The sequence below is a fragment of the Pinus tabuliformis genome, chromosome Q (genome assembly GCF_031772625.1).
Source record: "Pinus tabuliformis cultivar Carrire ecotype Pingquan chromosome Q, CPIR1, whole genome shotgun sequence".
NCBI classification, from domain to species: Eukaryota; Viridiplantae; Streptophyta; class Pinopsida; order Pinales; family Pinaceae; genus Pinus; species Pinus tabuliformis.
The window spans coordinates 17,835,186-17,863,003 of NC_142296.1; the positions used below are offsets into that span (position 1 = coordinate 17,835,186).

Here is a 27,818-nt window from a genome sequence, read left to right on the forward strand (position 1 = left end):
CTCACCATCTTCTCTCTGCAAGTTCCCAAATTCAGAATGATAAAAGAGCAGATCTTTATTATTCCCCTAATGCTTTAAAAATACATCATCTAAGGCCTCAATGTCTGCAATAGACCTAGGGGGTAATTCTCTGAACCATTTTCTAGCTTCCCCATCTAGGCTTTGGACAAAAACCCTCATCCACACATCCTCTTCATTGATATCCAGGTTATCAGCACAGTTATAAAAGGCTTCTAAATTCTCTTCAGCTGTTACTCCTTCTGCACCAGTAAACTTTGGCATAAATTCTTGATAATCTCCTTCAGGAATGGCATTCAAAGGGGTAGGCAAGACTAAGGGTCCATACCTAGTAGCAACGATTCTTTCTATCTTTGTAAGCATGGAAAATTTTAGGGGCTAATGTTCGCCCAGTGGGCTAATTTTCCATGATTTTTCCACAAAAAAGATTCGCCAATTTCCAATTTTATAAAAGACGATTCGCCCAAATTTTAGAATATAAAATTATTTTACCTTAAAAATCGCCAACATTATATAGAGACTATATATAAAATAATTATAAATTTGATTAATTTTACAAATATATCAATAAACATTTATAATTTGCATATTAGGGATTAGTGAGATTCGCCAATGTTTTAAACTTCAAGAAAATTTTCCATCCTTAAAATTATCCTTGTTTGTAAGAGCTTGCTGGCCTGCCATGACTAAGGTAAATGGAAGGATACTGGTAGACTGAGTGGTATGAATCAATGAAAAGAATGACAGAACAGAGGAATATAATGGACAGCATGGATGCCTTTTTTTTTTACTGAGGTCCGAAAGGGAAATGAATGGCTAAGGAGCTAAATGAATCTTTGAAGATGACATTCACTAATAGAGATACATGGAACTTTTAAGGCTTACCTGATCCTGATGCCCCTTTCTATGAGATTTTCTTCTGCTTAACGATCTTCTCAGGATCAGGCACTGGTTCAGCTGATGGTTTCCAAGGATGTCTCCGAACATGCCTCACCAACTGCACCAGAACTGCAATGTGGAGTCACCAAAGGATGGTCTTCCTCCAGTGGAGTCGCCAGATAGATGATTACACCTAGAAATGTGCCCAGACCTTGTCTATCATCAAAATCTGGAACTGTGTCATTCTCCCAGGGTAGCTGAGCTTCGATTCTCCTCTCCCCGGCAACGGCGCCAATTAATGTTATCACCCCAAGAAACTCTCCTAGGTTGTATATCAGAGATGCTCAGGAACATTACAAACTCAACAAAAATGTTGGATAAATGGTGGATGAATGAGAGAAATGATGCATATTCAAGCCAGATAACCACTTCTACTATGCTTAACCCCAGACATGGGTGAAAACCCCCAGACTACAAGGCTTTAGACCACCAATTACTCACAGTTTAAGGAAAATGTGATGATGGAGAACATTGATCACACCAGCAGATATACAAGACCCTGTGATGGCCAGTTGCAACCAATTAAAAGGTCTATAAATCTATTTCCTAATGCATAGACAGGATGACAGCTCTCTGGCATTAAAATAACAGAAAATTGCATACAAATTCAATGATACAAGCTAGATTCTAACACAGAGGTGGGATGACAGCCCCTCTAATGCTAAACATCAACAACACATGAATAAATGCATAACAACCACATCCTGGAACAAAGAAGAAGAAGTGGAAAGTGAGCAATTAAAAGCAAAAGAAGCTTGCATTAGCTGAAAATGAATACCAAAAGCTGCAGGTATCACAGTAGTTACAGTCTCAAGAAGTTGAAGCTTACATCAAAATAACATTCATAAACCATCAACCCCTATTACAATCTATCTTCTGGATATATATAGAGATTGATTACAAAGATATTTTGCCAAGTTATGCGTGGAGGGTCATGGCTGACCACCAACCACATTAATTCTCTGAAATGGGCCTCTGCTACGATCTACTGGCTTTAATGGACAAAATCGACCTTTTCTGGTGTTCTGTAGTCCTTCTCAGTCAGGTGGACTCATATATGGATGGATCTCCATAACTAATAAATGCCTTTTACTGCTCGAGGCCATCCATTTTCTTCTCGGCCACGCTGTTAGTTAATTGCAGTTGTTGAAGCTTTATTACGCAGAGTACTTGGTCGTAGATGGCTTCGTCCTTCGGGAGCTTAAGACAGTCAAAGGAGTAAAGACAGTATGGCGGAGGCGTGCATAAGAGGAAAATAATTAATGGCCATCAGATCCACAGATGAACGACGGAGATCACATCGGAAGGAGCTATCGGGAGGAAATAAGATGGAGAAACGAGGGCCGTCTGATTGCGGCCATGCAAATCCGATGGCCATCGGGCAGCAGCGGGAACAGGTGGTCGAGAGTCATTAGATCTCCCCGTGGCAAATCCAATAGCTATCGCGCGGGAAAGTGGCATGGGGTTTAACGCGCGGGAGTCGTACAAACTAGCGGTAAGCGGGTTTATCGCACTGCCTATAGGAGGTAGGCGGTATCCGTATGCAATGGCGCGATCCCGTAATATTTCAACACGAGGCAAGAAATATGGTGGGGAAACCACCGCGATCGCGCGTTTTCGGGCGGGCAGGTCGCACAAGCAGGGTTCGCAACTACCGTCCGATCGCGCGATGGACGGCCAGATGACAGGGAACACGCAAGAAGTTTATCGTGCGGTAAAATAAAGGAGACCATCGGATTGCGATGCGATTGACGGTAGGGATTAAAGCGGAGGGATAGCGCGGTAGGCACGGGTTATGGCGCGTGGGAGACGATTAATTCGAGGATCGAATGAAGGCACGGGGCTTCGAAGAGTTCTGTAAAAGAATGGAGGAAAACGGGGAATGCAGAGTTTCATAGAAGAACAAAGACAAGGAAAGCGGGAGCGAAGGAGAATATAGGTTTACGAAGGATTTTGGAGGAAAATAGAAACAGCGAGAGGTTAAGAGGGTGTGAGGAAACTAAAAGAGGAAGGGAAAGAGACTACTGCGAGCTCCTACTTTGGCATGAACCCACCACTAGACATGAATTTGGTCCTTAAAAGTTGAAGTTGTAGTAGAGCTAACAGGCTTACACTTCTCCATGTGGAATCTCCTGGGTATCTCATTGGCATACTTGCCTTGAGACACAAACACTTCCCCATCCTTCTGCCACACCTCCATGCCTATAAAGTAGTGCATGAGACCCATGTCTTTCATCTCGAACTCTCTTGCAAGGTCCTCCTTGCAAGACATGATCAACTGATCATCACATGTCAATATCAGATCATCAACATAAAGAACAATGATCAACTGCTTACCTTCTACCATGATTTGGTACAGGTTTTTATCCGCTTCACTCTTTGTGAAGCCCAACCTAGTGAAGTAGTTGTCGATCCTAGTGTACCAAGCACGAGGTGCTTGCTTAAGCTCGTACAAATCTCTCTTGAGTCGGCACACATGCGACTCACAATCGAAGGTCTCAAAACCTTCAGGCTGCTCTATGTAAGCCTCTTCCTCAATCTTGCCATTGAGTAAGGCAGTCTTCACATCCATTTGATGGATCTTCCAAGCCATCTGTGCTGATAGTGCCAACATCGATCTGATAGATGAGTACCTTGCTATAGGAGCAAAAGTCTCATCATAGTCGATCCCCTCGACTTGTGAAAAGCCACGGGCAACAAACCTTGCCTTATGTTTCTCCACACTACCACCAACAGCGTGCTTTACCTTGTAAAGCCAATGGAAACTCACAACTAAATTATTCTTCGGTCTTGAAACCACATCCCAAACACTGATCCAAACTATGGAGTCATAGTCCTCCACCATAGCATCAACCCAAATCGGCTGCTGCACTACTTCCTCAAAGGAATATGGCTCGGTCTCAGCACATTCCCCAACAAGGGCCATGTACCCAGTGTACCTATCAGGTGACCTCCTTTGTCTGCGCTGAGAAGATGGTTCTCCCACATTCGCTCTCACATTTGACAACAATCTGTCAGCTTCTCTCGTGCGCTTTTTCCCATCTCTGGAAGACTCTACTTGAGTGGATGTCTCTACTCCTGGAACCTTTGCATGCGACTATTTCACATTAGTCTGAGGCTCCTCCTCCTCAGGAACCAAAAGTTACTCCATAGCCTGTAGTTGGAGCTCCCTCTCAAGGGAAACTCACATGGCCTTCTGCTCATCAAACTTAAGATCTCTGCAAACCACTATCCTCCGACTGGTAGGCAAGTACACCCGATAGTTGTGGGGTGTATCAGTGTACCCCACAAGTATCCCCAACTCAGCTGTCAGCTCAAGTTTCTTCTAGGCATCCTTGGTCACATGGAAATAAACTGATGAGCCAAAGATCCTGAAGTGACCCACATCTGGTCTCTTCCTGGAGAAAGCTTCCTCTGGTGTCTTCATCCAAAGTATGCGATGCAGGCTTCTATTCTGCAAATAGCCTGCTGTGTTGCATGCCTCAGCCCACAAATGAAGTGGTAGGCCTTGGTCATGCAACATTGCCCGAGTTGCCCCACCAATTGTTCTGTTCTTCCTCTCGGTCACCCCATTTTGCTGTGGGTTATGAGGTGTCGTTAACTCCTGTTTAATTCCTTCTGCTGCACAGAAGTCCTTAAACTCTTGAGAGACATACTCTCCACCATTGTCCCTTCTTAAGGCCCTGATCTTTTTCCCTGATTCTTTCTCAACCAAATCTTTGAACTCACAAAACTTTGAGAAGGTTTGATCCTTCTTCTTCATCATCGAGAATGGTCCACACACATCTGTATGAACTCGCTCCATGATTGTTTCAGCTCGACTGTCTCGATCATGAACAGAAGATTTTTCATACTTACCCAAGGTACAACCTTTGCATGTGTCCACTTGCTCAAGTTTACCTTTGGGAAGTCCGGTAGAAATCTGGTGCATTATATTCAAGGCCCCATGGCGCAAGTGGCCCAACCTTCTATGCCATAACTCACCAATATCTTGGCTTTGCACCAATTCTGCTTTTGAACTCAATGCAGCATCGTCATCTACCTCCAGCTTGTAGAGATTCTTCACTCGAATCCCAATCCTCTTGGTCTGACCCGTGGCTATGTGTCTCAGGAACGCCTTTGCCTTACTGAAGACTACATCATAGCCTTTTTCTTCCAACATCGTGACCGATACCAGGTTCTTCTTCAGTCCAGGCACATACTTTACATCACTCAGGGTGAGAGGAGCTCCATGCTCCCTCTGAAACACAACCGTACCTTCACTTGAAACACAGTACTTTCCATCATCGCCCATCTCTATGCGCATCTTGAGGTCTTTCTCCTCCAAGGTACTAAATAAAATCTTATCGTCGGTCATGTGGAATGAGGCTCCATTGTTCAGGTACCAAACACAACCCACCATCAATGAAACCATACATGGGATGAGGGTAAAATTCAGTTCGAACTGAGAGGCTAGTGCCTCACCTTCTGATCCTTTTGAGGATCCCTTCTTGGATTTATTCAATGGAAAATTAGTTGCATACTGGCCCACCTCATGAAAATTAAAGCATCTCAATTTAGATTTGTCAATCTTCTTCCCACCATGAGAAGAACTCGATTTGGAATGGGAAGCCTTCTCTTTCCCTTTCCTCGCTTTACTGGTTAAGGCTATATTTTCTTCATCATCATGTTTAGATGAAGAACCATCTCTGGTGCTCCTCTTGATCTCCTCCTGCATTAGATCCGACCACAGTTGTTCCCAATCTGGTAGTTTCTCTCTTCCATTCACTGAGTCTTGGTAGCTATGCTAGCTCTTAGGAAGACCGAGGAGAGAGAGACTCGTCATATCATCATTGGTTGTCGTTATTCCTACACTTCCAAGCTCATCTCTGCAGGTGGTGAGCTTGTTCAGATATGTAGAAATAGTGTCGCCCTTTTCACACTTGATTTTTCGAAGCTTGTCCTTCAGCGAAAGTTTCGTCTGGTCGCTGCTGTTCTAATATAGGTCCTTCAATGTCTTCCACATTGAGAACGGAGTTTCCTTCCCATGGAGACTCGAGACAATATGGTCTCGAACTCCCTCCAGAAGAATCCTCCTCGCCTTCGCCACACACTTCTTCCATTCCGCCAATTCTTAGGCATTAGCTGCTGCTAGCTTTGAGATTTCTTGATCAATGAAATCCTTCAAACCATTGCCTTCTAATACCACTTCCATGCAATCCTTCATTGCTATGTAATTCGAGCTTCCATCGAGTGCATACTCAAGTCTCAAGCCATTGAACGCCATTGGTGAACTTTGAGGTGTGATAAGAATTCGATTTTGTACCTGCAATCAAGAACTTCAAACCTCGAATTGTTCCCTTCTCAATATGTTGTTCATAGCTCTAATCACCTTTGCGCTAATACCATGTAGAAATTCTCACTGTAGATTAATCTGATTATGCAATGTACTAAAGCAAAATACTTAATCTACTTCTACTATCAAACTTGCGGAAGCTTAATCGATTTGAGCAAGATCAAATAGAACACATATAACAGAGAAGAAGAAACAATCACACATGAAACACAAAAGAATACTCTGGGGAAAGCCTCAGCTAAAAACCCCGCTATCTGTATTATCATACAAGTGGAAATATCTTAGGATTACACAAAGCTTTAGCTCTCACAGCTATCCAACTCTCAGTACAATCTCTCTCACTGCTCATACACAGAATAGACAACTCATATGCCTTTCCCTCTATCCTCCAAGCCTCCTCTTTCCTTGCGCTATTTTCCCTAGGTGTTCCTGTTGTAACCTTGTGTGACACTGGTCTCACACACTGCTCCAACACACTGTAAAACTACGCAAATCTCAAGGAATGAATTCCTTATACATGCAAGAGATTTTCTTATAGGAAAATTCTTGCAACTGATAGTACATTGTCCCTGCCTTAAATCTCAACTGGGCCTTTTTCTGAACTGACATGCATGAGTTATTTATAAGATAATATTCAGTTATCTAGAGTACACTAGTTTCATGCATGCATGCATTAACTAAATGAACTCACAATTAGTTCCATAAACTGTTTGGAGCTAATCTAACTGGACTTAACTCAGTTAACTGAGCTAACTAATTACAACTCATCCTTATCTCCTTAATTAAGGGATAATTTCATCAATCAAAGGGATAATTGTTGCATGACTTCACAAAGACTTCATGTTCGAATTTCTCCAACTAATTAACTCAGGATAAATTAATTAATTATTTTTCAAACAGCTGGTGAGACTAAATTTGAATTTTAATTCAAGGACAAATTAAAATTGGAATACCTTAAATGCTATCCTTAGAAGTGCTATTTTTAGCATTTCTTGTTGCTATTTTCAACATTTTCTTGGGATATTATGCTACTTCCATAGCTTATAGATTGTATGATGAGGAGAATAAGAAGTTCATTCTTTCCAGAGATGTTATTTTCCTTGAATCAGATAAAAGTAATTCCATTGTTGATAAGCAACTAGCTCATTTGGAGAAATTTGCATTTAAGAAGTTCTATTTTGAATATGATAATGTTGTTCCACACACTGAAGGTGGGGTTATCATTCTATATTAGTCTATGGTTCTTGTTGTTGGGAAAAGTATCTACTCAGAACGCCCCTATCCCACTCTAAGGTGTGACAGTGCCTTAGCAACAAACAAGGAAAACTACTTTCGTATTCTTCTTTATGAAATGTAAACGAAGAGGAATAGGATGAACTAACCTGTGTCTTGCGCTAGTTCGTTGATCCAATCGCTCTCCTCTTCGACAGCTTCCAGCTACCTGCTCCCTTACTTGCCCAGCTTCACCAAGTTCCTGCAAGATCACAGAAGAGGAAAACTACAAGAAGACATAGATTTACATTCATAACTAGCTTAGGATCAGATTTAAGCTAAACATGCAAATATAACAAAACATCATTGATACACAAGCATGTAGGAGAAACTCAAATAGTTTTATTGATATAACAAGAAGATCCAGGAGGAGATACAACCAAGTGAGTCCCGATCCAGCATCAACCTCCCAACAAAGGAATCCCTTCTTCACCTCCAACAAAGCATAAATCACCCAATGCACTGATCTCAATCTCAAAACCAACAACAATTCTCTGCAAAGTACAAAATTCCAGCCTCTGGATCTCTGGGATGAGGGATCCATATATAGATGTAAGCAGAGAGGATGAGTCAGCTTATGTTTTGACTTGTGGCTTCTCTCTGTCAGTTCTTGCTTCCACTTGGAGGCTGAGAGCCTCTTACTCATCCTTGGTCAAACTCAGTGAGGCAAGTGTCATTGAGGAAGATTCTGGAAGCTTCCATTGTCTGTCCACCTCGCGGAATGACACTGCCATTTGGAATTTCTCGCTCAACGCACCCTGGTAGTGCATTTAGGTGCGTTGCAACGCACCTAGCTAGTGTACTTGGGTGCTATGCAACGCAGGTAGCTAGTGGAGCAGCTGAAATGATCCTGATTTGACTGATTCTGAGCAGTTTCTGGCGGAGAATTTCTGGGAGAAGCTTTAATTGGTTGACCTTGTTCCTCTAGGGGTAGGAACAACACTTTTAGGGACTTAGGATCCCTTGGTTTATGGATATTTCATGCTTAGAGCTGTAAGGCACAAAAATGTCTATAACAGTTTCCCCCTAAAGTATGACGTCGTTTATTGGGTGAAATGCTTTATTAGGAGGATCCGAAGTTCTTTCAATGCTGGGAGGAGACCTGTAATAAGATACAATACAATACATTATTTTTCATACTGTTTTCATGATCTAGCTGAGGCGGGCATTCCCATGCTCAGCTTTATAAATTCATTTTTATGTACACAGGACAGACAATTGTCTGATGGTAGACTGATGATTTTGATGAAGTCATCATCCTTTTGGTAGGATGATTATCTGTGCTGCAATGCTATACATGTCAATGTCTTTATTTTTTCTGAATATATATCGCAGCCCGAATGGATGAAACTAGATCCGGGGTCTTCAATCTCGTCCGATCTTCACTCGAAGTACAAGTCGATCCATGTGAAAAATGTTTTGAAGTCGAACATGGAAAGACATCGCTTGATTACCAGTCAATGATGTAAACTGTTAACAAGCGCGAGAGGAATCACCGATAAGGATGATGACCCTCAAGGTACTGCAGTACAATTCACGTGGTGTGAATAAAGGACTTGGCGTCGAACACCACGCAAAATCTTTCGGTCGAAGGTCATTGATGTATACCTGTCGCCGGAAGTGAGAAACTTGTCATTGAGGCATGCAAGCTTCAAAGTACTGAATGGGGTGTTCCTAGATCAACTTCTTGGATAATGAGCTGATGTCGACAAGAAGCGATCCGTCAAAGGAGGGCCTTGATGAATCCCACATCAATGACACGGAATGTAGCAAATGATTTTGATGGAGGTGAAAACAATCTGATGATATATGGTTCAGGGTGGCGGTCATGAAAGAATGAAGTATAATGTATGGTAGTGGATGGGACACGGGTGACTTCTCTGGATGACTTCTCTTGAACATGTCGGCGACACTTATGTGATGGATCGGTAGCATTTACCCCAAATGTGGATGGTATGGCGAGACCATGGTGATGTGACCGGTGAATGAAACAACCCAACCCGACTCAGGCACGGAGTGGAAGTGTCATGTTCAATAGCGACTTGCTACCAATAAAGATTCTTTGAGTTTTTCCCAATTTTTCCCCAGTCATTGTTGACCAGTACCTCTTTATTTTTGTCAAGCTTGAGGAGGATAACATATGCTTGTTCTATAATTTGCCCTTCGGGCAAACCCATCACTATGTTTTAATGAGCCTAGCGATAGTGAAACTCGTTCTCGTCTAAAGACAAGTTTGTCGCTATTAATGTTTTCAACGAGTTTAATGACAAAGATAACTCGGTCCTTTTCATTTTTAGAGAGTCTGAAAAGGTACGTAAAGTTAACTCCAGAATTCCTTTTTCGTCATCTAATCCCTTAAGTCCGAAAAAATATAAAACAATATAGAAGGGATGAATTTTCGATAGTTTTAACGAGCCGAACAACACAAGCGCTCGATCTTTTTGTGCAATAATCCCTCAGTTCCAAAAAGATTAAAATCTAGAGGAGGGATAGCACTTCCGGTCGCTTTAACGAGCTGGAAGGCCAAAACTCGGCAATCTTTTCATGTTTTACGAGTCAGATGAAAAGAGCTTAAAGAAGACTCGTCTTTTGAGGAACAAGTGATAAAACGGGTAGCAGCTGATTCCAGGTAAGGGTTGGAATTTTCCAAGCACGACAGTGTCACAAGGATGGCTAGTGAAATCACTCTTCGCAGCTGTTCCTCAAAATGGGTAAACAATCAAATGGAGGTGAATGATCGACCAATGGAAAAGTGGAGGTGACGGTGCAAACACGACCAAGGCTTTAATGGCTGATAATGCTACATTTACGGTGGTCATTTACCGGAGGATAGTTCATTTTTTAACGAGCTTAAACGCGGATTGAAACACTTGCTCGGTCTTATGTTTATTTTTTAACGAGCATGAACTATGTGCTAAAATTGCTCGATAATCCAGTCATATGATAAGAATGTCTCATATAAAACGGCAACATTTAGATTTTTGCCCCACATCCTTTCTTTATGCAAGTTAGGAAACGACTAATCCTACGAGTTTAAAGGGTTAGCCTACGGGTTTAAAGGGAGGACCTAAAAATTTAAAAAATAAATAGCCGCCCCTTGCTTGCACTCCAAAAGGTTTGCATGCCCCCAGGTATAAAATACGATTTCAAGGTTACCCCTCAATTTGCAGACAAAACATTTGTTCTATCAGGAAAGGCCTACCTCTTTCAGGTTACCAAAGATTGTCTCATTCGCGTTACAAATGAAACACTTCCTCGGCGATGTCTATCGAAATAAACAAAGGTGAGCAGAGACGAGCGCCACTCACATAACTTTGACAAGAGAATCTTTTTCTAGAATAACCCCTCTTCCACCGACGGACGGGGTACAGACTAGTCATATTCTCCCGCGGAAACCTACCCTATACCCGAAGTTTTCCTGCCGAAGCAGACCAAGACGCATGCCCCCTGGGTTCCAGTCATATCCCTCCAAATTACTCGCGCTCATCGGGAGGACGGACCGTGGGTTGAGACATTTCTTGCGTGAAGAGACCATTTAGGGATGGTATATGACTATTTGCGATGCGTGATCCGGGAAATGAAAGCTGGTCCACGAGCTTGACCACTCTTCCTTCGTGCGGAAAACACATTACTCTAAAGAGTGAGGAGACGATGGCTCCCATGCAATAAATATAGTCTCGTCCAAGGAGTAGGTTATAATCCAAGGGTCCTTGAACGACCATTACGTTCATTTGAACTGTCTTCCCTTTCAATGTTATGGGCACATTGGAGAGGATCCCTAAAGGTCGACTGGTTCCTTTATCAAAGCCTGTCAGATTTCTCATCTCAAGCAAAAGCGATGGCAAACCAAGCGCTTTCCAAGCAGTAGAGGAAAGGATACTCACAGAAGCCCCCTCATCTATGATGGTACCATCCATGACCATTCTATATATTTGGACGATAATTCTGAATGGTATGCTTGCTGGTAAACGGGGTCTGCCTAGTTGATTCCAGTCGAAGGAGACAACTAGGTTGCTTGGAGGTGGGACCGAGTAGACGGCCGGGTACGGCTCTAACGAACTTCCTTCCTGCAGTAAAGGAATGGGTAGGTTGCCCCCATGTTCGTCGGAGTCTGTGTTGATGAAGAGAATTTGGACGGTGTCATCCTTGTTCTCTCCAGTGACTGTGTCATTCGAAGATAAAACCTCTGAAGGCAAGACCGGGTCAACTGCCGCCTCGACCTTTTGACTTTCGTCGGGTATGGATTCAGCTGGTCCATCTTCAATGATAGGCGCTTCAGCTGACCACTTGAGCGGGCCAGCTGGATTCTCAACTAACGAAGGACTCGGCAAGAGTTTTTTATATCCAGGAGGAAGTCGTAACGGTGAAACCGGACGATCATCCAAAACTCTTTTAGCTTCGTCTAAGAAGGGACAACGGTGGATGGCTTGGTCGCCTTCGCACAGTTTACAGGGAGATCTAGTTCTCCCTTTTTGTCCTGCGGCTTCACTTTCGCTAGTTGACGGTGTGCTTTCAACATGGCCATTAGAGGTTGACGACACCGGATTGTGCAAACGGGGAGACCAGTCCCTTAGTATCCGAGGGATGCAAGGACAATCTCTGTGAAAGTGGTCTCCCTTGCAAATGACACGTGGCGATTTAGGCCTGGTCGGTGCAATGTGTGGATTTTCGTTAGACGACACTCGTTTGCCCCCATTCGCTTTTGGCTCCTTCTTCTTCTTCTCTTTCTTCTTCTTTTCCTTCTTCTCCTTAGGAACTTGACTTTTGGCTTTGCCAGCCCCATCAAGCGAAGAGGAAGGAGGAGAGGAAGAATTAGAGGAAGTAGAAGGTTGGTGGGTAACTCTGGACTGGTCTAACTGCTGATTCGATTGTTTAGGAATAGTGGTGTTCTGAACGACATTGGTTGAGAAGAGCCAGACTGGCAAGCCAATTGTCAATCCTGGAAGCGACAATGTGGCCATATGGGGTGCACCAACATCTCCCCAAGAGGAGAAGGGACTAGGATTTCCACCAAGGGGAATTCCTTGGTTGGTAGACTCCATTTTCTCAACCTAAGATCAACGTAGGAAAAGGGTATGAATATTCCATTTAAAATAAATTTTACGACGCTTGGACACAACTTGTTTTTTCAATTTTAAAGAGTCGAGAAAAAACAAAAGATGACTCTAGTCTCCTTCGATTTTTAATGAGCCTGAAGTGACAAGTGCTCAGATGGACCTTTTCCGTTAAGGAGTCTGAAAATGAACGAAAGGGACTGCTCTGGAGATCTAGGTAGAGGGTGTGCCAAACCAATCACAAAACTGCAGAATACGTTTTACGGTACGGCAGTCAATCTTCCCGAATGCTGTGTTCGGTGCATTGCGATCAGTAGGGCGGTCGACACGGCTTCCTATGGATAAAAGGTTTTAAGCCTATAGGGGTCTCCCAATATATACTCGACGGTACGTGGGAGCACAATCCGTACTGGCACTTATCGTCTCACAGTGGAGGAATCACCCAACCATCAGTGAGGACAACAGTTACCAGGCTTTACGACGCCAGATGACGTCTCTAGCCTAGACCTCTATGTTGTGCGTTAAGTTCCAAAGCGCTGTTAGATTCATTCAATTTATTTTAAGTTGATCTTTCTTAGAAGTTTGCCTTTTTGGATCACCACGAAATGTAGATGTAATTCCTAAATGCAATCTAAAGATGATAAGCAAGCTTTATCTTAGATATCATTTTGGGATTCAACTGCGTTAAGTAAGTCATTCACGTATGACCATTTCCATGAGAGGTAGTCGTAACTGACTAATTTCTCATGATTTTTGAATAGTTCACTTAGCACTCATTGCATCGGGTGATGCTCACAGGGGTGAAGAAGTGGGATTGAAACTAGTGAAATGTGGAGAACGAATCACATAGCATCAATCATCACTTCAGGGGCTTGCACTCGGTAACCAGGACTTCCCAGGAGGTCACCCATCCCAGAACTCCTCTGGCTCAAGCGCGCTTAACTGTGGAGTTTTTCCCCACAATCAAACCCACTTAGCTTGCTACCCCATTTGCAAAACCTTAGCAAGTATTGTGCCTCATGAACCATTCAAGTAGAGATCCCTTGACTCTTTTTGAATTTAAGTATGGGGGTTTACGCAGTGCATTATATTAGATATCATTTTGGGATTCAATTGCGTTAAGTAAGTCATTCACGTATGACCATTTCCATGAGAGGTAGTCGTAACTGACTAATTTCTCATGATTTTTGAATAGTTCACTTAGCACTCATTGCATCGGGTGATGCTCACAGGGGTGAAGAAGTGGGATTGAAACTAGTGAAATGTGGAGAACGAATCACATAGCATCAATCATCACTTCCGGGGCTTGCACCCGGTAACCAGGACTTCCCAGGAGGTCACCCATCCCAGAACTCCTCTGGCTCAAGCGCGCTTAACTGTGGAGTTTTTCCCCACAATCAAACCCACTTAGCTTGCTACCCCATTTGCAAAACCTTAGCAAGTATTGTGCCTCATGAACCATTCAAGTAGAGATCCCTTGACTCTTTTTGAATTTAAGTATGGGGGTTTACGCAGTGCATTATATTAGATATCATTTTGGGATTCAACTGCGTTAAGTAAGTCATTCACGTATGACCATTTCCATGAGAGGTAGTCGTAACTGACTAATTTCTCATGATTTTTGAATAGTTCACTTAGCACTCATTGCATCGGGTGATGCTCACAGGGGTGAAGAAGTGGGATTGAAACTAGTGAAATGTGGAGAACGAATCACATAGCATCAATCCTAAAATCTTAGACACAATCTTTTCTTAAAGAGCAAAGAGCACACTGTAAATGCACTTTTCCTAAATCAAGCCATACAAACTATCAATATGCAAATGCACATATGCATGTATTTGTTTTCACTTTCTTAATATTGATGCCTAAAAAGAAAGTTGATGTACAAATCTGAATTTGCTTTCAAGTGAAAAAACAAACAAGCTTCTTTTCGAAATCAAAAAGGTAGAGAAGATTACGACACTTTATGATTTTGAAATAAATACTCGTTTCGACACTAGAAAGAGACAAATTCAAACCAAAGGTAAAAGTAAAAGGTATAATCAACTGTCAACAGTAAACAAACTTTCTCCTAATATCAAAATCAATACTTACGACATATCTAAATCCAAGGACGACAGTATGACTATTCTACTTTTTCAGTGGAAAACTGTAAATGATGTAACAAACACACAAAGAACATCTACAGTCTTTTTGTACAAAGGAGGCGAAATTAAGGCGAAGAAAAGGAGTTTTCAGACAGGTACACACACTGATAACAGGCTGCAAAAATCAAAGATAAAACTGGACAAAATGAAGCAAAGAACCTCAGCTGCACAGCGCAAAGGCTGATCAGTGCACCTGTTGCACAGAGAAACTGAATTGCAGCGCAGGTAGCCCTCTCGGGACCTGCGTTGAAATGCAGAACCTCTTCATAGAGCCTGCGTTGGGGCAGAAACGAGACTTCTATCCGGGTTCTGGGTCACGGTTTGCAGTTTAATCTATGGATTTTGGCCGAGTAAAAGCAATTAGTAAGGTACAATCAGAGGGATGATTTAAAGGACTAAGAGCTATCACAAAGGGTAATTAGAGCATTTGTGGATCAGCTGTTCAAATCATAAACAAATCTAGTGAGTGGATTGAAGTAGCAGCTACTTTGCATTTGATAATGCCAAATGCAGTTCGATTGCTACTTCTGTGTTTATGAAACAAACAACAAGAGAAACACAAATAAACTAACTAGACACGATCCCCAGCGGAGTCGCCATTTTGTTGTTGGGAAAAGTATCTACTCAGAACGCCCCTATCCCACTCTAAGGTGTGACAGTGCCTTAACAACAAACAAGGAAAACTACTTTCATATTCTTCTTTATGAAATGTAAACGAAGAGGAATAGGATGAACTAACCTGTGTCTTGTGCTAGTTCGTTGATCCAATCGCTCTCCTCTTCGACAGCTTCCAGCTACCTGCTCCCTTACTTGCCCAGCTTCACCAAGTTCCTGCAAGATCACAGAAGAGGAAAACTACAAGAAGACATAGATTTACATTCATAACTAGCTTAGGATCAGATTTAAGCTAAACATGCAAATATAACAAAACATCATTGATACACAAGCATGTAGGAGAAACTCAAATAGTTTTATTGATATAACAAGAAGATCCAGGAGGAGATACAACCAAGTGAGTCCCGATCCAGCATCAACCTCCCAGCAAAGGAATCCCTTCTTCACCTCCAACAAAGCATAAATCACCCAATGCACTGATCTCAATCTCAAAACCAACAACAATTCTCTGCAAAGTACAAAATTCCAGCCTCTGGATCTCTGGGATGAGGGATCCATATATAGATGTAAGTAGAGAGGATGAGTCAGCTTATGTTTTGACTTGTGGCTTCTCTCTGTCAGTTCTTGCTTCCACTTGGAGGCTGAGAGCCTCTTACTCATCCTTGGTCGAACTCAGTGAGGCAAGTGTCATTGAGGAAGATTCTAGAAGCTTCCATTGTCTGTCCACCTCGCGGAATGACACTGCCATTTGGCATTTCCCGCTCAGCGCACCCTGGTAGTGCATTTAGGTGCGTTTCAACGCACCTAGCTAGTGTACTTGGGTGCTATGCAACACAAGTAGCTAGTGGAGCAGCTGAAATGATCCTGATTTGAATGATTCTGAGCAGTTTCTGGCGGAGAACTTCTGGGAGAAGCTGTAATTGGTTGACCTTGTTCCTCTAGGGGTAGGAACAACACTTTTAGGGACTTAGGATCCCTTGGTTTATGGATATTTCATGCTTAGAGCTGTAAGGCACAAAAATGTCTATAACAGTTCTTCCATCTTTCACTCATGAGAATGTTATCGCTGAATAAAATTTGGATGATAGTAATGTTTCTGCAGGACTAGAAATTGCTCTTGAAGAGCCTATTCTTGAGCGTGTTTTTCAAGATGAGCAACCATCACAACCATTTCAGCAACCCTTACGAATATCTACACGCGCTCGAAAAGTTCCAAGCAAGTATGATAATTTTGAAACAAGAATGTCTTCTAAATGTGATTCAGGTAATGTTTCTCATCACTGTGAATTCAATCATTGTACAATTAGCGAACCTAATTGTTTTGAAGAAGCTGCTAATTGTGATGAATGGAAGGATGCAATGCAAAAGGAATATGATGCACTTATTAAGAATAAAACTTGGAGGTTAGTGGATCCTCCTGCAGGTGTCAAACCCATTGGTTGCAAATGGGTGTATAAGATCAAATACAAAACATATGGTTGGCTTGATAAATACAAGGCAAGACTTGTAGCAAATGGCTATGCTTAAAAGGAAGGTGTTGACTACACATAGACATTTTCTCCTACAGCAAAATGGGGCACAATTAGAACTTTGTTTTCTCTTGCAACTCATAATAGCTGGAAGATACACCATATCGATGTTAAAACAACTTTTTTGAATGGCGATTCGAAGGAGGATGTTTATATGTTTTAGCCTAAATGTTTTTATGTTAAAGGCAAAGAGAAAAAGATATGCAAATTGGTTAAGGCTTTGTATGGATTGAAACAAGCATTTCGTGCATGGTATGAAAAGTTAATTGAACACCTTTTCAAGTTGAATTATAAGTTATTTAATCTGGATGATGCAACTCTTTTTGTTAAGAAAATTGAAAAGTCAGTTGTATATTTGGTTGTGTATCTAGATGATTTGATGATCACTAGAAACAATGATGACTATATAGTGTCCGTTAAAAGAGAATTACTGAAAATTTTTTACATGACAGATTTGGGTTTATTACATTATTATTTAGGGATTGAAGTTGATTAGAAACCCAAATATATTTTCATTTCTCAGAAAAAGTATATTGGACAACTATTGGACAGATTTGGGATGCAGGATTGTAATCCTATCGCTACTCCTATGGAGTAGAATTTGAAGCTTACTTCCACTAAAGGAAGTATGTTTGAAGATCCAACAAAGTACAAGCAACTTGTTGGAAGTTTAAATTTTCTAACTACTACTCGACCTGACATAGATTTTGTTGTAGGGATACTTTCCAGGTTCATGCATAAGCCATGTGAAGGTCATTGGAATGTAGCAAAGCGAGTGCTCAAGTATTTGAAAGGCACTCGAACATATGGCATAAAATATTCCAAAGTTGTAGATTTCCATCTCACCGGCTATTCAGATTCTGATTTTGATGGAGATAAGGAGAATGGAGTCTCTACTTCTGGTTATTTGATGAGTCTTGGATCAACAACCATCAGTTGGAGATCATGCAAGCAATCTGTTCCTGTTGATTCTACCACCGAAGCCGAATATGTTGCAGTAGCTCAAGCTACAAAAGAAATCATTTGGCTTCGCAAAATACTTGAAGACTTGCAGGAGAAACAAAAGGCTTCAACTCCACTACTCGACGACAATTCTTCTACAAGTTTACGAGAGATTTTTCGGCGTAAATCACATGAAATATCATTTGTCGACGCGTTTCGAACCAACCAGTGTGGTTCATCGTCAGGACGATGAACCATGTCCTGACGATGAACCACACTGGTTGGTTCGAAACGCGTCGACAAATGATATTTCATGTGATTCATGCCGAAAAATCTCTCGTAAACTTGATATGGATCACAGAAGCCTCAATTCTACAACTCTTCTGCAATTCAGTTGGCCAAGAATCCCAAGTTTCATGATCAAAGCAAGCATATTAACACCACATATCACTTGATTCGACATTATGCAGAGGCCAAATTTATTCATCTAACACATTGTCCTACTTCAAAGCAGATCGTAGACATATTTACAAAGCCATTAGGACATGAAAAGTTTGAAAAATTCAGAATGTTACTCGGCATGTCAAATGCCCCTTCAGATTAAGGGGGGAATGTTAACTAATCCTTTGGGATTGTTATTGTATATTGTATAATATGTAATTAGTTTTACATTATGTTTTTACAGTTAATAAGTTACTGAGACACCACTATCTCGTACCTAGATTTCACATGTATAAATAAGTAATTTTGTCATTAATATGATGCTCTTTCATCATGTTCTTTCATTGTGGAGTTTATTTGGGCTTGTACAATGAGTAGAGTTTGGATTGAACCTAACATCAGTGATAGGATTGTTGTGTTCCTAAAGAGTGCTTTCCAATTTGAGAGTACTTGTATTCCAAAAAACAACCTTCTTATCATGCCATCAGTTGCTAGAAACTTTCCATCCGAAGAGAAATGGCAACAAACTACTTTACTAGTGTGTGCGCGGAGGCAACCTACTTCGTTGAAAGTAAACCCCTTTGAGGGACCCATTTTTTGCCCTTCAGAACTACTCTTCACGGAATCTAAGACACTTTCTTTCTGTTCTCCACCATCATAAGAGATATAAGATTCTACATTTTCATCCAGAGAACAATCCTCACCCAAATGCTCAATGTCCACTAGCTGATTTGATGGAGAAGCAAGCCTGCATGTCATGTCTGATCCATACATCACTAGATTCTTAGCAATGCTATTATGTTGTGAAGTACCAGTGATTGACATCACTTCTCTAGGTGTATGAGGTGATGGAGTTGACGGTGCTGAATTTCATGAAAGGCAAGGAGTATTGCCAGTTCCAGAGCTATTTGTTGCTTCTGAAGAAGATTAAAGCTTCCTTTTTCTTCCACTATGACCTTTTAGTGCATTCCGTTGATATTGTTGTCACTGCTGCTGTAGTTGTTGCAATTGTAGTCGCTGCTGCTGCTGCAAGTGTTGTTGTGACAACGAAGGCTGTTGCTGGTCTTGAACATAATGTCATTTTGATCTTGCAATGCTTCCCTGCCAATAGAAGAAGTCTCATGCATTTCATAACCCACCCCTTGAGATATATCACTCCCAAGTGGCTGACCATCCTTAACAGTCGGTCCATCCAGCCACAAATACTTAGATTTACGTGGATCTGTTTCACCAAGGAGAAGAAAGAGAGATGATGCTTGTGCTTGAAGCAAGACTTGACGCTGTTGCTGTGAAGACAAGAGTTGAAATTGTTGAAGATGTTGGGGTGATAGCAAAAAAGGTTTCTGTCCTTCTAATAAACTTGGATGAAGTTGGTCCATACCAGTCATTGGCCACCCATTTAATGGTACAGTGCTATTGGGACCAGGATTTGACAGATTAGATTTAGGATGCATTGCTCCATGTGCTCCAAACATGGATGAATCAATGGCAAGGGACCCCTGAGAATTCCTAGGAATTTGTTGAGGGAAACCTTGACCATGCAGAGAAGCTAAATTAACGTTACCAGCTGTATTATGTAGCAACTGCCCAGAAGGTTGTTTTGGATTAGAAGCAGTTTTATGGAGGACTATGCTGCTAGCATCTAGGAAATGTGATGGAGATTCTCCAACTCTCTTCAAAGTGGGATCATCAAATCCTCTCTTTGGGGTGGAGACTTTAAACGTTGCTCAAGGATTTTTGATACCATGACATTGGGCATTGAATTTCCAATCAGATTTTCAGAATTGTTGAAGTTAGCAACACCATTAAAGGAAGGATGATTCTGAGTCCTCCTTATATGGGCATAAAGATGTTGTTGTAATAGCCTTTGTTGTTGCTCCTTTTGTATTTGTATTTCCCTTGATTTCATTTGTTGTACCTGAACATATGAAACTGATTTCTCAGAGTGCTTCTCATTTGTCCGTGAGATGAAAATATCCCAAAACACAGACCACCATTGAAACAAAAAGCCTCCAGGTGCATCAATTGCGATTGGTTCTGGAGAAACTTTTGCCACTGTCATAAATGTCTTGGCAGATGCAAGAAGATTTCGTTTTATGAGATAGTCGTGAATGTACACATCCAACATCTTATCAGCGTCCCACCCAGGCTGCCCCATTCTTGCTCTATAAAACGTAACCTTAAAATAAGCTTAAAATAAATAAATCCGGCAATATTTCAGTTCACTGTGTCAAATTAACATAGAGTTTGAACCATAAAACGAATTGGAGTGGTCAAATTTAACACAATTTCTGAACCAAAAGCCAAAAAGCAATATCATTGCCTTTTTAAACAGTCAGGGATTTTGCGCATTTGCTCTCAACTTCCATTCGATCCAGATGTTCGGAGTTTCCGCTCTTGTGCCATTAGACAGATCCAACCAAAAGGGCTTCTATGATATAAAAGAATGGGGGCTTATATATAATGTATTACGTACATTACAACTTGATGTTTTACAAAAGACTTTGCGGATATGTTTAATGACATGGGGATTATAATAAATGAAATAATATGGGATATGGGTAGAGTTAAATGGAAAAGAATGGGAAAATGGAAAATGGTTAGAGTTTGGAAATATGAAGGGAGAATGAAATTAACTTTGGAAAAGGGAAAAAATGCAGTCATGCGGATAGGGGACAAGTTAAATTTAATTTGGAAGTATTATAATTTGACAAAAAAATTGTCATCAATATGAAAAAGTACAATTGATTACGGATATTCTTCAACATTAACACCCTTATCAATCTCTCTGCATTCCTCTCACTCAAATTAACAATTTAATAATAATTACAAACCAATCATTATTCCAACAATGATAGATACAAATTTTAAATCATACAACTAGTGTATATTACCAAAATAACGCATGGTCCAATCCATCTTTGAACCAAAAGTACATCAACAAAGATACTCTAAATGGCGTTTAGAGTTTAAACAAATCATGCTACAACAAATAACTAATACTACATATTGTCAAAATCATTATATTTGGATACTTATCATGGATATCATCCATTAAGCATTATAATAAGATAGAAAACGCTTAACATGTCAAATCAAGATTTTGTTTAAGTGATAGTGCATTTTTACTATGGTCATGATAGAGGAGTTCAATAATCACTGCGACCAACATCAAGGTGTATAGGAGGAGCAATGTTCTTTATTAAATGCTAAATCCATACTCTCATACATGATAGAATCAACATCAAGGTGTATAGCAGGAACAATGTTCTTGATTAAATGCTTAATCCATACTCTCATACATGATAGAATCAAATGGAAATGTTGCAATCCCTCAAATTCTAAAACTTTGATTTTTTTTTTAAATTTGTTGGATTTTGAGAGGGATCTAAAATTCTATTTTCTCCATATAAAATCCAATGAGGTTGGAACCACTCTCCAACAACATAAAATAATTAAATAATTAATTGTATTGTTAAAAATTTAAGTAAAAGGATGTCATCTTTTTACTTTGAGAACTTAACATTACCATCAATTACATAGCATTAGTAAGACAAATCCACTTCCCAACACTTGGAATCCCTTCTAACATTGTTTAGTATCTCTTATCTATACTCCAGAACCTCTGAGAGCTCTGATCCTAGATTGAATTGCAAGAGAATGAGACAAAAAATGATTTTTAGAAACTGCATGCCACTTTTTCATCAGTTATATGTCCAAATTTTAGGACACAAGTAGGGCTTGTGTCTGACATGAATCAATTTTAGGACACAAGTAGAGCTTGTGCCTGGCATGAATCAAACTTGTGCCAAACAAGTGTCACGCACATGTTGTGTTCGACATGTGAAATAGTGACACAAAGAAGAGGTAAAAGCGTGTTTGGTAACTTAGTTACATACCCATTCCTATAATTTTGGTCTAATTTCCATAATAATAAACGAAATTATTTTTTAAATTATTAATATTAATATTTTAAAATTTATTATTTTATTTAAAAAAAAAAATTAAAAAAAAAACACATATATTAATTTTTCATACTATTTATTTTAATATTAATTTTCAAAATTTTCACTCCTTTTGTTTTTTTTAATTAAAAAACTTAAAACAATTCAAATAATTTTCATAAAACCATAAATCATCACTATTTTTTGAAAAAACTCTTTTAAATCTGAAATTCTAATTTTTTTTTGGCTTTTTCTAAATACCACACATATCATAACATTTTTAGCAGGTCGAATGCTATAGGCATGTACGAATATAACTTTTAAAATCTTAATAAAAATTAGCAATTTTTGTGGAAAAAAAAAACATTTTACCACTACATGAAAATTGTGATTCAGTAATATTTTATAATTAATAATTTTAGTGATTTTCCAAATTTAAAAGAAAATAATATATATTAATAAAAAGTAAGAAATTAAAAAACAATATATATTAATAAAAATAATAAATTAAATAACAAACCTTATTTGAAAAAATATCTTTTTAGGATTATTTTTAAGTTTGTAAAATTTTTATTTCTTTAAAATATGTATAAATTTTGTACAATAACTCTTAAAAAAGTATCACACAAAAATTGTTGATTTTAAAGGGAAATCTAAATGAAAACTTGGTAATATTTTTTTCCTATTTCACAATAATGCTAATTACTTTCACAAATTTAATCAAAGATAGAAAGCCAAATGTTATTAATTATTAAACCATTTATCCAAGAGGAAACACTTATATATCTGTTATGGATAAAGATCTATTTGTCTTCATTGCTATTAACAAAGTTTTTTTGTATTTTTGACCGGAGAATCCACAGTTGAAGAATTTATACACCAACGTTTCGAATCCGAGAAGATAAAAAGAAGAGCCAGATGAAGGAAATAAATACTCATGAGGGATGAATGCTCAAGGAACAGCACAGGTCGGCCAAAGAGATTTAAAATGAAACCTAATTTTTATTTTTAATTTAATATCATTTAATTAATATTTATAAAATAAAAACTTTAAACTAAAATCTAAGTTAATATTAATATTAAAAACTAATATATATATTAATATTAAAACCTAAAATCTAAAATGATATCTAAAACTAAAATATAAGTTGATATCAACTTATATTTTAGTTTTAGATATCATTTTAGATTTTAGGTTTTAATATTAATATATATATTAGTTTTTAATATTAATATTAACTTAGATTTTAGTTTAAAGTTTTTATTTTATAAATATTAATTAAATGATATTAAATTAAAAATAAAAATTAGGTTTCATTTTAAATCTCTTTGGCCGACCTGTGCTGTTCCTTGAGCATTCATCCCTCATGAGTATTTATTTCCTTCATCTGGCTCTTCTTTTTATCATCTTTCTCTTATCATCTTTCTCTATTCCCTGATGATGGATCCCATTTGGGATTCGAAACGTTGGTGTATAAATTCTTCAACTGTGGATTCTCCGGTCAAAAATACAAAAAGCTCAAACCACAGATCTCTGAAATCTATTAACAAAGTTATATCTTAGTTTGTTAATTGTAGTCATCTTAGATGGTTAGGCATAATGGTTGTTATCTCTCGCACCTAGGTTCAATTTCTTGAAAGTGACATGATCGACCATTCTATATAAATTTTTGAATTCAAGATTTTTGTGATCCATTATGAGTTAAGTAAGAAATTTTTCGATAGACATCACATAGGAAATTATTTTGCCAACGCGTTTCTAACCATCCAGTGTGGTTCATCATCAGGACCAGATGAAGAGGTAGATCATTACACTAGCATAAATATAGAGCAATGTATAAACTTCTGGTACAATTATATACGCAGAATTCTTCATGTTCAAAGCTCTATTTATGTGGAAAATCATGTCTGTGTATTTCTTCTTCTAGATTAATGAATTCATGGTAACATGCTCATTATGACCTTCTAAGATTTTCAGACCCTACACTACATTGACCAAACTCTTAAATCCATCACAAGACATTGCTATCTTGCTTCTCTTTATGCCTGCTACTGCAAACCTATAAGACCTTAACCTAATTGATTTTTCTCTTCCCTGGTCTAGCAACCCAAAACCCTAAATTTTCAAAAACTCATTTAGAAATATTACATCTAGTCTAAAATCCATTTCTCTTCCAGTCATTACCTGTGAAATCCTTAGAGAGATCCCTCTCTGGTTTAGCGGGGTTAGCCGCTGAACTGCAAGTGGTTTTGAAGTTTCGTCTTTCGATCTCCTCCTCAGCCTGGGACATTGTAGAGGATAACAGGATGAACAGTTGCATTATATTCAGCATGCCTACAACCGAGCAAAACACTCTAACTTTTCCTTTTGAGGCATGTCTTTGGTATTTGCCTAAATCACCTTTGGATTTCATCTTTGAGAAAGATAGTAGATGGACATAGTGACATAGACAGGGCAAGGAAATTCATTGAGAAAATTCAGTTGATTCACCAAACAATTCTAGAACAACTAGAAAAGAGTCAAGGAAAGTATAAGGCAAGGCATGATAGGCATCGTGTGGATCATCAATTTCAAGTAGGTGATGAAGTTTGGCTATACATTAGCAAGGAAATGCTTCAAGGTGAAGGTAAAAAGCTGAAACCAATTTGTTATGGTGCATTTAAAATTCAGGAAAATATTGGCAATAATGCTTTCAAGCTTGATTTGCCTTCATATATGAAAATCTATTCCATTGTTAATGTTGAAAATTTGAGATTATATGAACCTCCTTTGATTGAAGATCAAGGGGAGAATGTTCAAATTCCATCTATTGAAGACTTTTCTCCAGAATAACTTGATGTGCTTCAGCAGGACACTATATTTGACAGAAGGACAAAGACAACTAAAGGGGGAAATATTGATTATCTTCGGGTGGGTCTCAAAGGTACACATCTATCAAAGGCCAAATGGATTGAAGTGGGGAAGGTGAGGGAACAATACCCTCATCTTTTCAATAACTGAAAGTGATCCTTTTGGGGTCCAAAAGGCTACCAATGGGGAGGAGTGATCAAGTGCTCAGAATTATGCTAAAAAATAAAAGTGTTAGAATCTTCTCAAACTTAGCTTCCAATTGAAGAGCTCGTCATTCTAAATCCAACAACGTGAATGCCACTCAAATCCGAGTTTGTATGCAAAAATTAGAGCAAATCAAAATTCAGGTTTGACTTGCCTATATGGCAGGATTAGGATGATGTGGCAAGTCTTAAGCGAATAAGGAGGTGCCAAGTGGCAGACCTCCATTGGCCCTCGCAAATAGCATATCGCAGTGGTAAGTGTTTCGGTGTTACAAATCGGCGCCCGGTAGGTTCATGGTTATGATGCGATGAGGCAATCACAATCGGTGAAGGGGAGAACAGAACAGCTTATCGTTCCCAACCTCGGCAAGGTTGAAGTTACGATGCGATGCAATCTCATATCACAATCACATCGGCAACAAGAATCGGCCCCGATGCAGTGGAGTTCCGATTGCGATAGACCCCAGATGCGATAGGTTTATATGCCATAGTTTAACATCCTTGTAGGTCCGCGAAATCGAAAACACAGTGTTCTATCGAGTAAACAAGACCTTCGCCTGCAGCTGACCATCGATTGCGATGAGCAGAAGGTTCTGGACGTGAGAATTTGATATGTTACAGTTCTTTATCTCGTTGGGTCTGCAATACGATATCACAACGTTTTCTATGTTAGGAGCCCTCAACACTGCTGATTGTGATTATGATATCGCCGACATAATATAGCTCGCCGAACGGCGAATTTCACAATTCCTTACCGGATTTTGGAGCGGAAAAAGGGTTTTTGGTCGGTTTTGGAGCATTTGTGGAACAATTAGTGGAGAAACTGGGAGAAGTCATAATTTCTTCAGTTCTTATCCAAATTGGATGAAAAAAGAGGCTAGATAGCCATTTTTTGGTATTTTGAACTCATTGAGACAGGGTTCAGAGGCATCTGAGCTTTGTAAACACACTTTTATTGTAATTTGAGCATAATAGAGAGGCCCAAGCCATTGGAAAATGGACCAAGGAGACATAGCCTAGGAGGGGTGAACCCCTTTATCATGTGCTTGTTGTGTGTTGTATTTTGATGTTCATTATTGTTATATTGTTGTTGTTCAGCATATGTTTTTATGTTAAATTGTTTATAACATTTACATAAGAAACTCTCATGGGAATTTGTTAATTGCAAAGGTTTTTGAATCCTTAAGCACTTGAAAGAAAAAGATAACCATCTTGGGTTTATTTTTGAATGGGGAATTAGTACAACATTACTAATTTTCTCCAATTCAGATAAATTTGGTATCAGAGCACTAGTTTTGCTTACTAGATTTTATTTTCAAACAATAATTTAATTGTTTGCAAGTTGATGTCAATCTCACAAGGTTAAAGCTCAAAAGAGGAGAAGGAAAGATGGTTGAAAGCCATGAATTTGGGTCAAAGGGAAGAAGAGAAAGGTTTCCAAAGTCTTCTACACTAGTTCAGCCTCAAGTTGCAAAAGTTGCAGTTGAGATTCCAACACCAGTACAACCTCAAGTTGTAGTTGGGTATTCAGAGACCATGTCTCATGAAGGAGAACCTATCATGAAAAAAGATGATAAGACCTTCAAAAAGGCTTTCTTTGATACGACAAAGATGGTTAAGGTCCTATATGAAGAGAGGAATAACATATTGCAAGGAGAAAGTTCCAAGCCTCCCAATGAAGAAGGCTCTTCAGAAGGAGGTAATGGAAAAGAAGATAAAAGAAAAGGAGGTAATGGGAATGGAGGCAAAAATCCACCATCTCCACCATCTTCTTCATATTCTTCTTCGAAAAAATCTTCACACTCTTCAACAAATACCACCATTACTCATACTCATCATCATTCTTCAAAAGGGGTTGGTAAATCACCATTTCTGAAGCTTGATGTTAAACTCGAGTTGCCTATGTACAATGGAGAAGTTAATGCAAAGAAGTTGGATAACTGGATTCATCAGTTAGAGGTGTATTGTATAATTCATAACCTTCAAAAGGATGATATCAAGATTCAGTTGGCTTCATTGAGAATGGAGGGTGCAACACTTGTATGGTGGGAAGTAGGGACTCAAGACGAGATCAAAAAACATGGTAGGATCCCTATTTCTTTGTTTGATTTCATTACTACTATAAAAAGACAGTTCTACCCTTTAGCTCATATGTAAAAAGGCATTATGAATTGGAAAAATTTCAGACAGTTGAAAGGTCAAAATGTGAAAGAGTATACTTAAGAGTTTAGGAAAGGAGATCTTATGCTAGGAGTAGACTTACAGTCACAAGATACCTTGCTGAAATACATAGGAGGGTTGCATAGTTATCTTCAACATACTATTCTTATGTTTATTCCCACGAATCTTGATGAAGTATGTGTTCAAGTTACACACCTCGAAGCAAGATGGAAAAATATATAGGAAGAATGTAAGAAGAAGCCATTTTAGTGTTGAAAAAGGGAAGAAGTTTAAAGGAAAGCAGAAGAAAAATTCTTCTGTTAAGAAAGAAGGGGAGAGACCCGTGTGCAAGAATTGTTCCAAGGAAG

General features: G+C 39.3%; 1 pseudogene; it reads right to left on the reverse strand.

The window, feature by feature from the left end:
* Positions 1-20,450, reverse strand: part of LOC149218055 (transcriptional corepressor LEUNIG-like) — a 39,462-nt pseudogene extending 19,012 nt beyond the window's left edge.
* Positions 20,451-27,818: the final 7,368 nt, after the last annotated feature.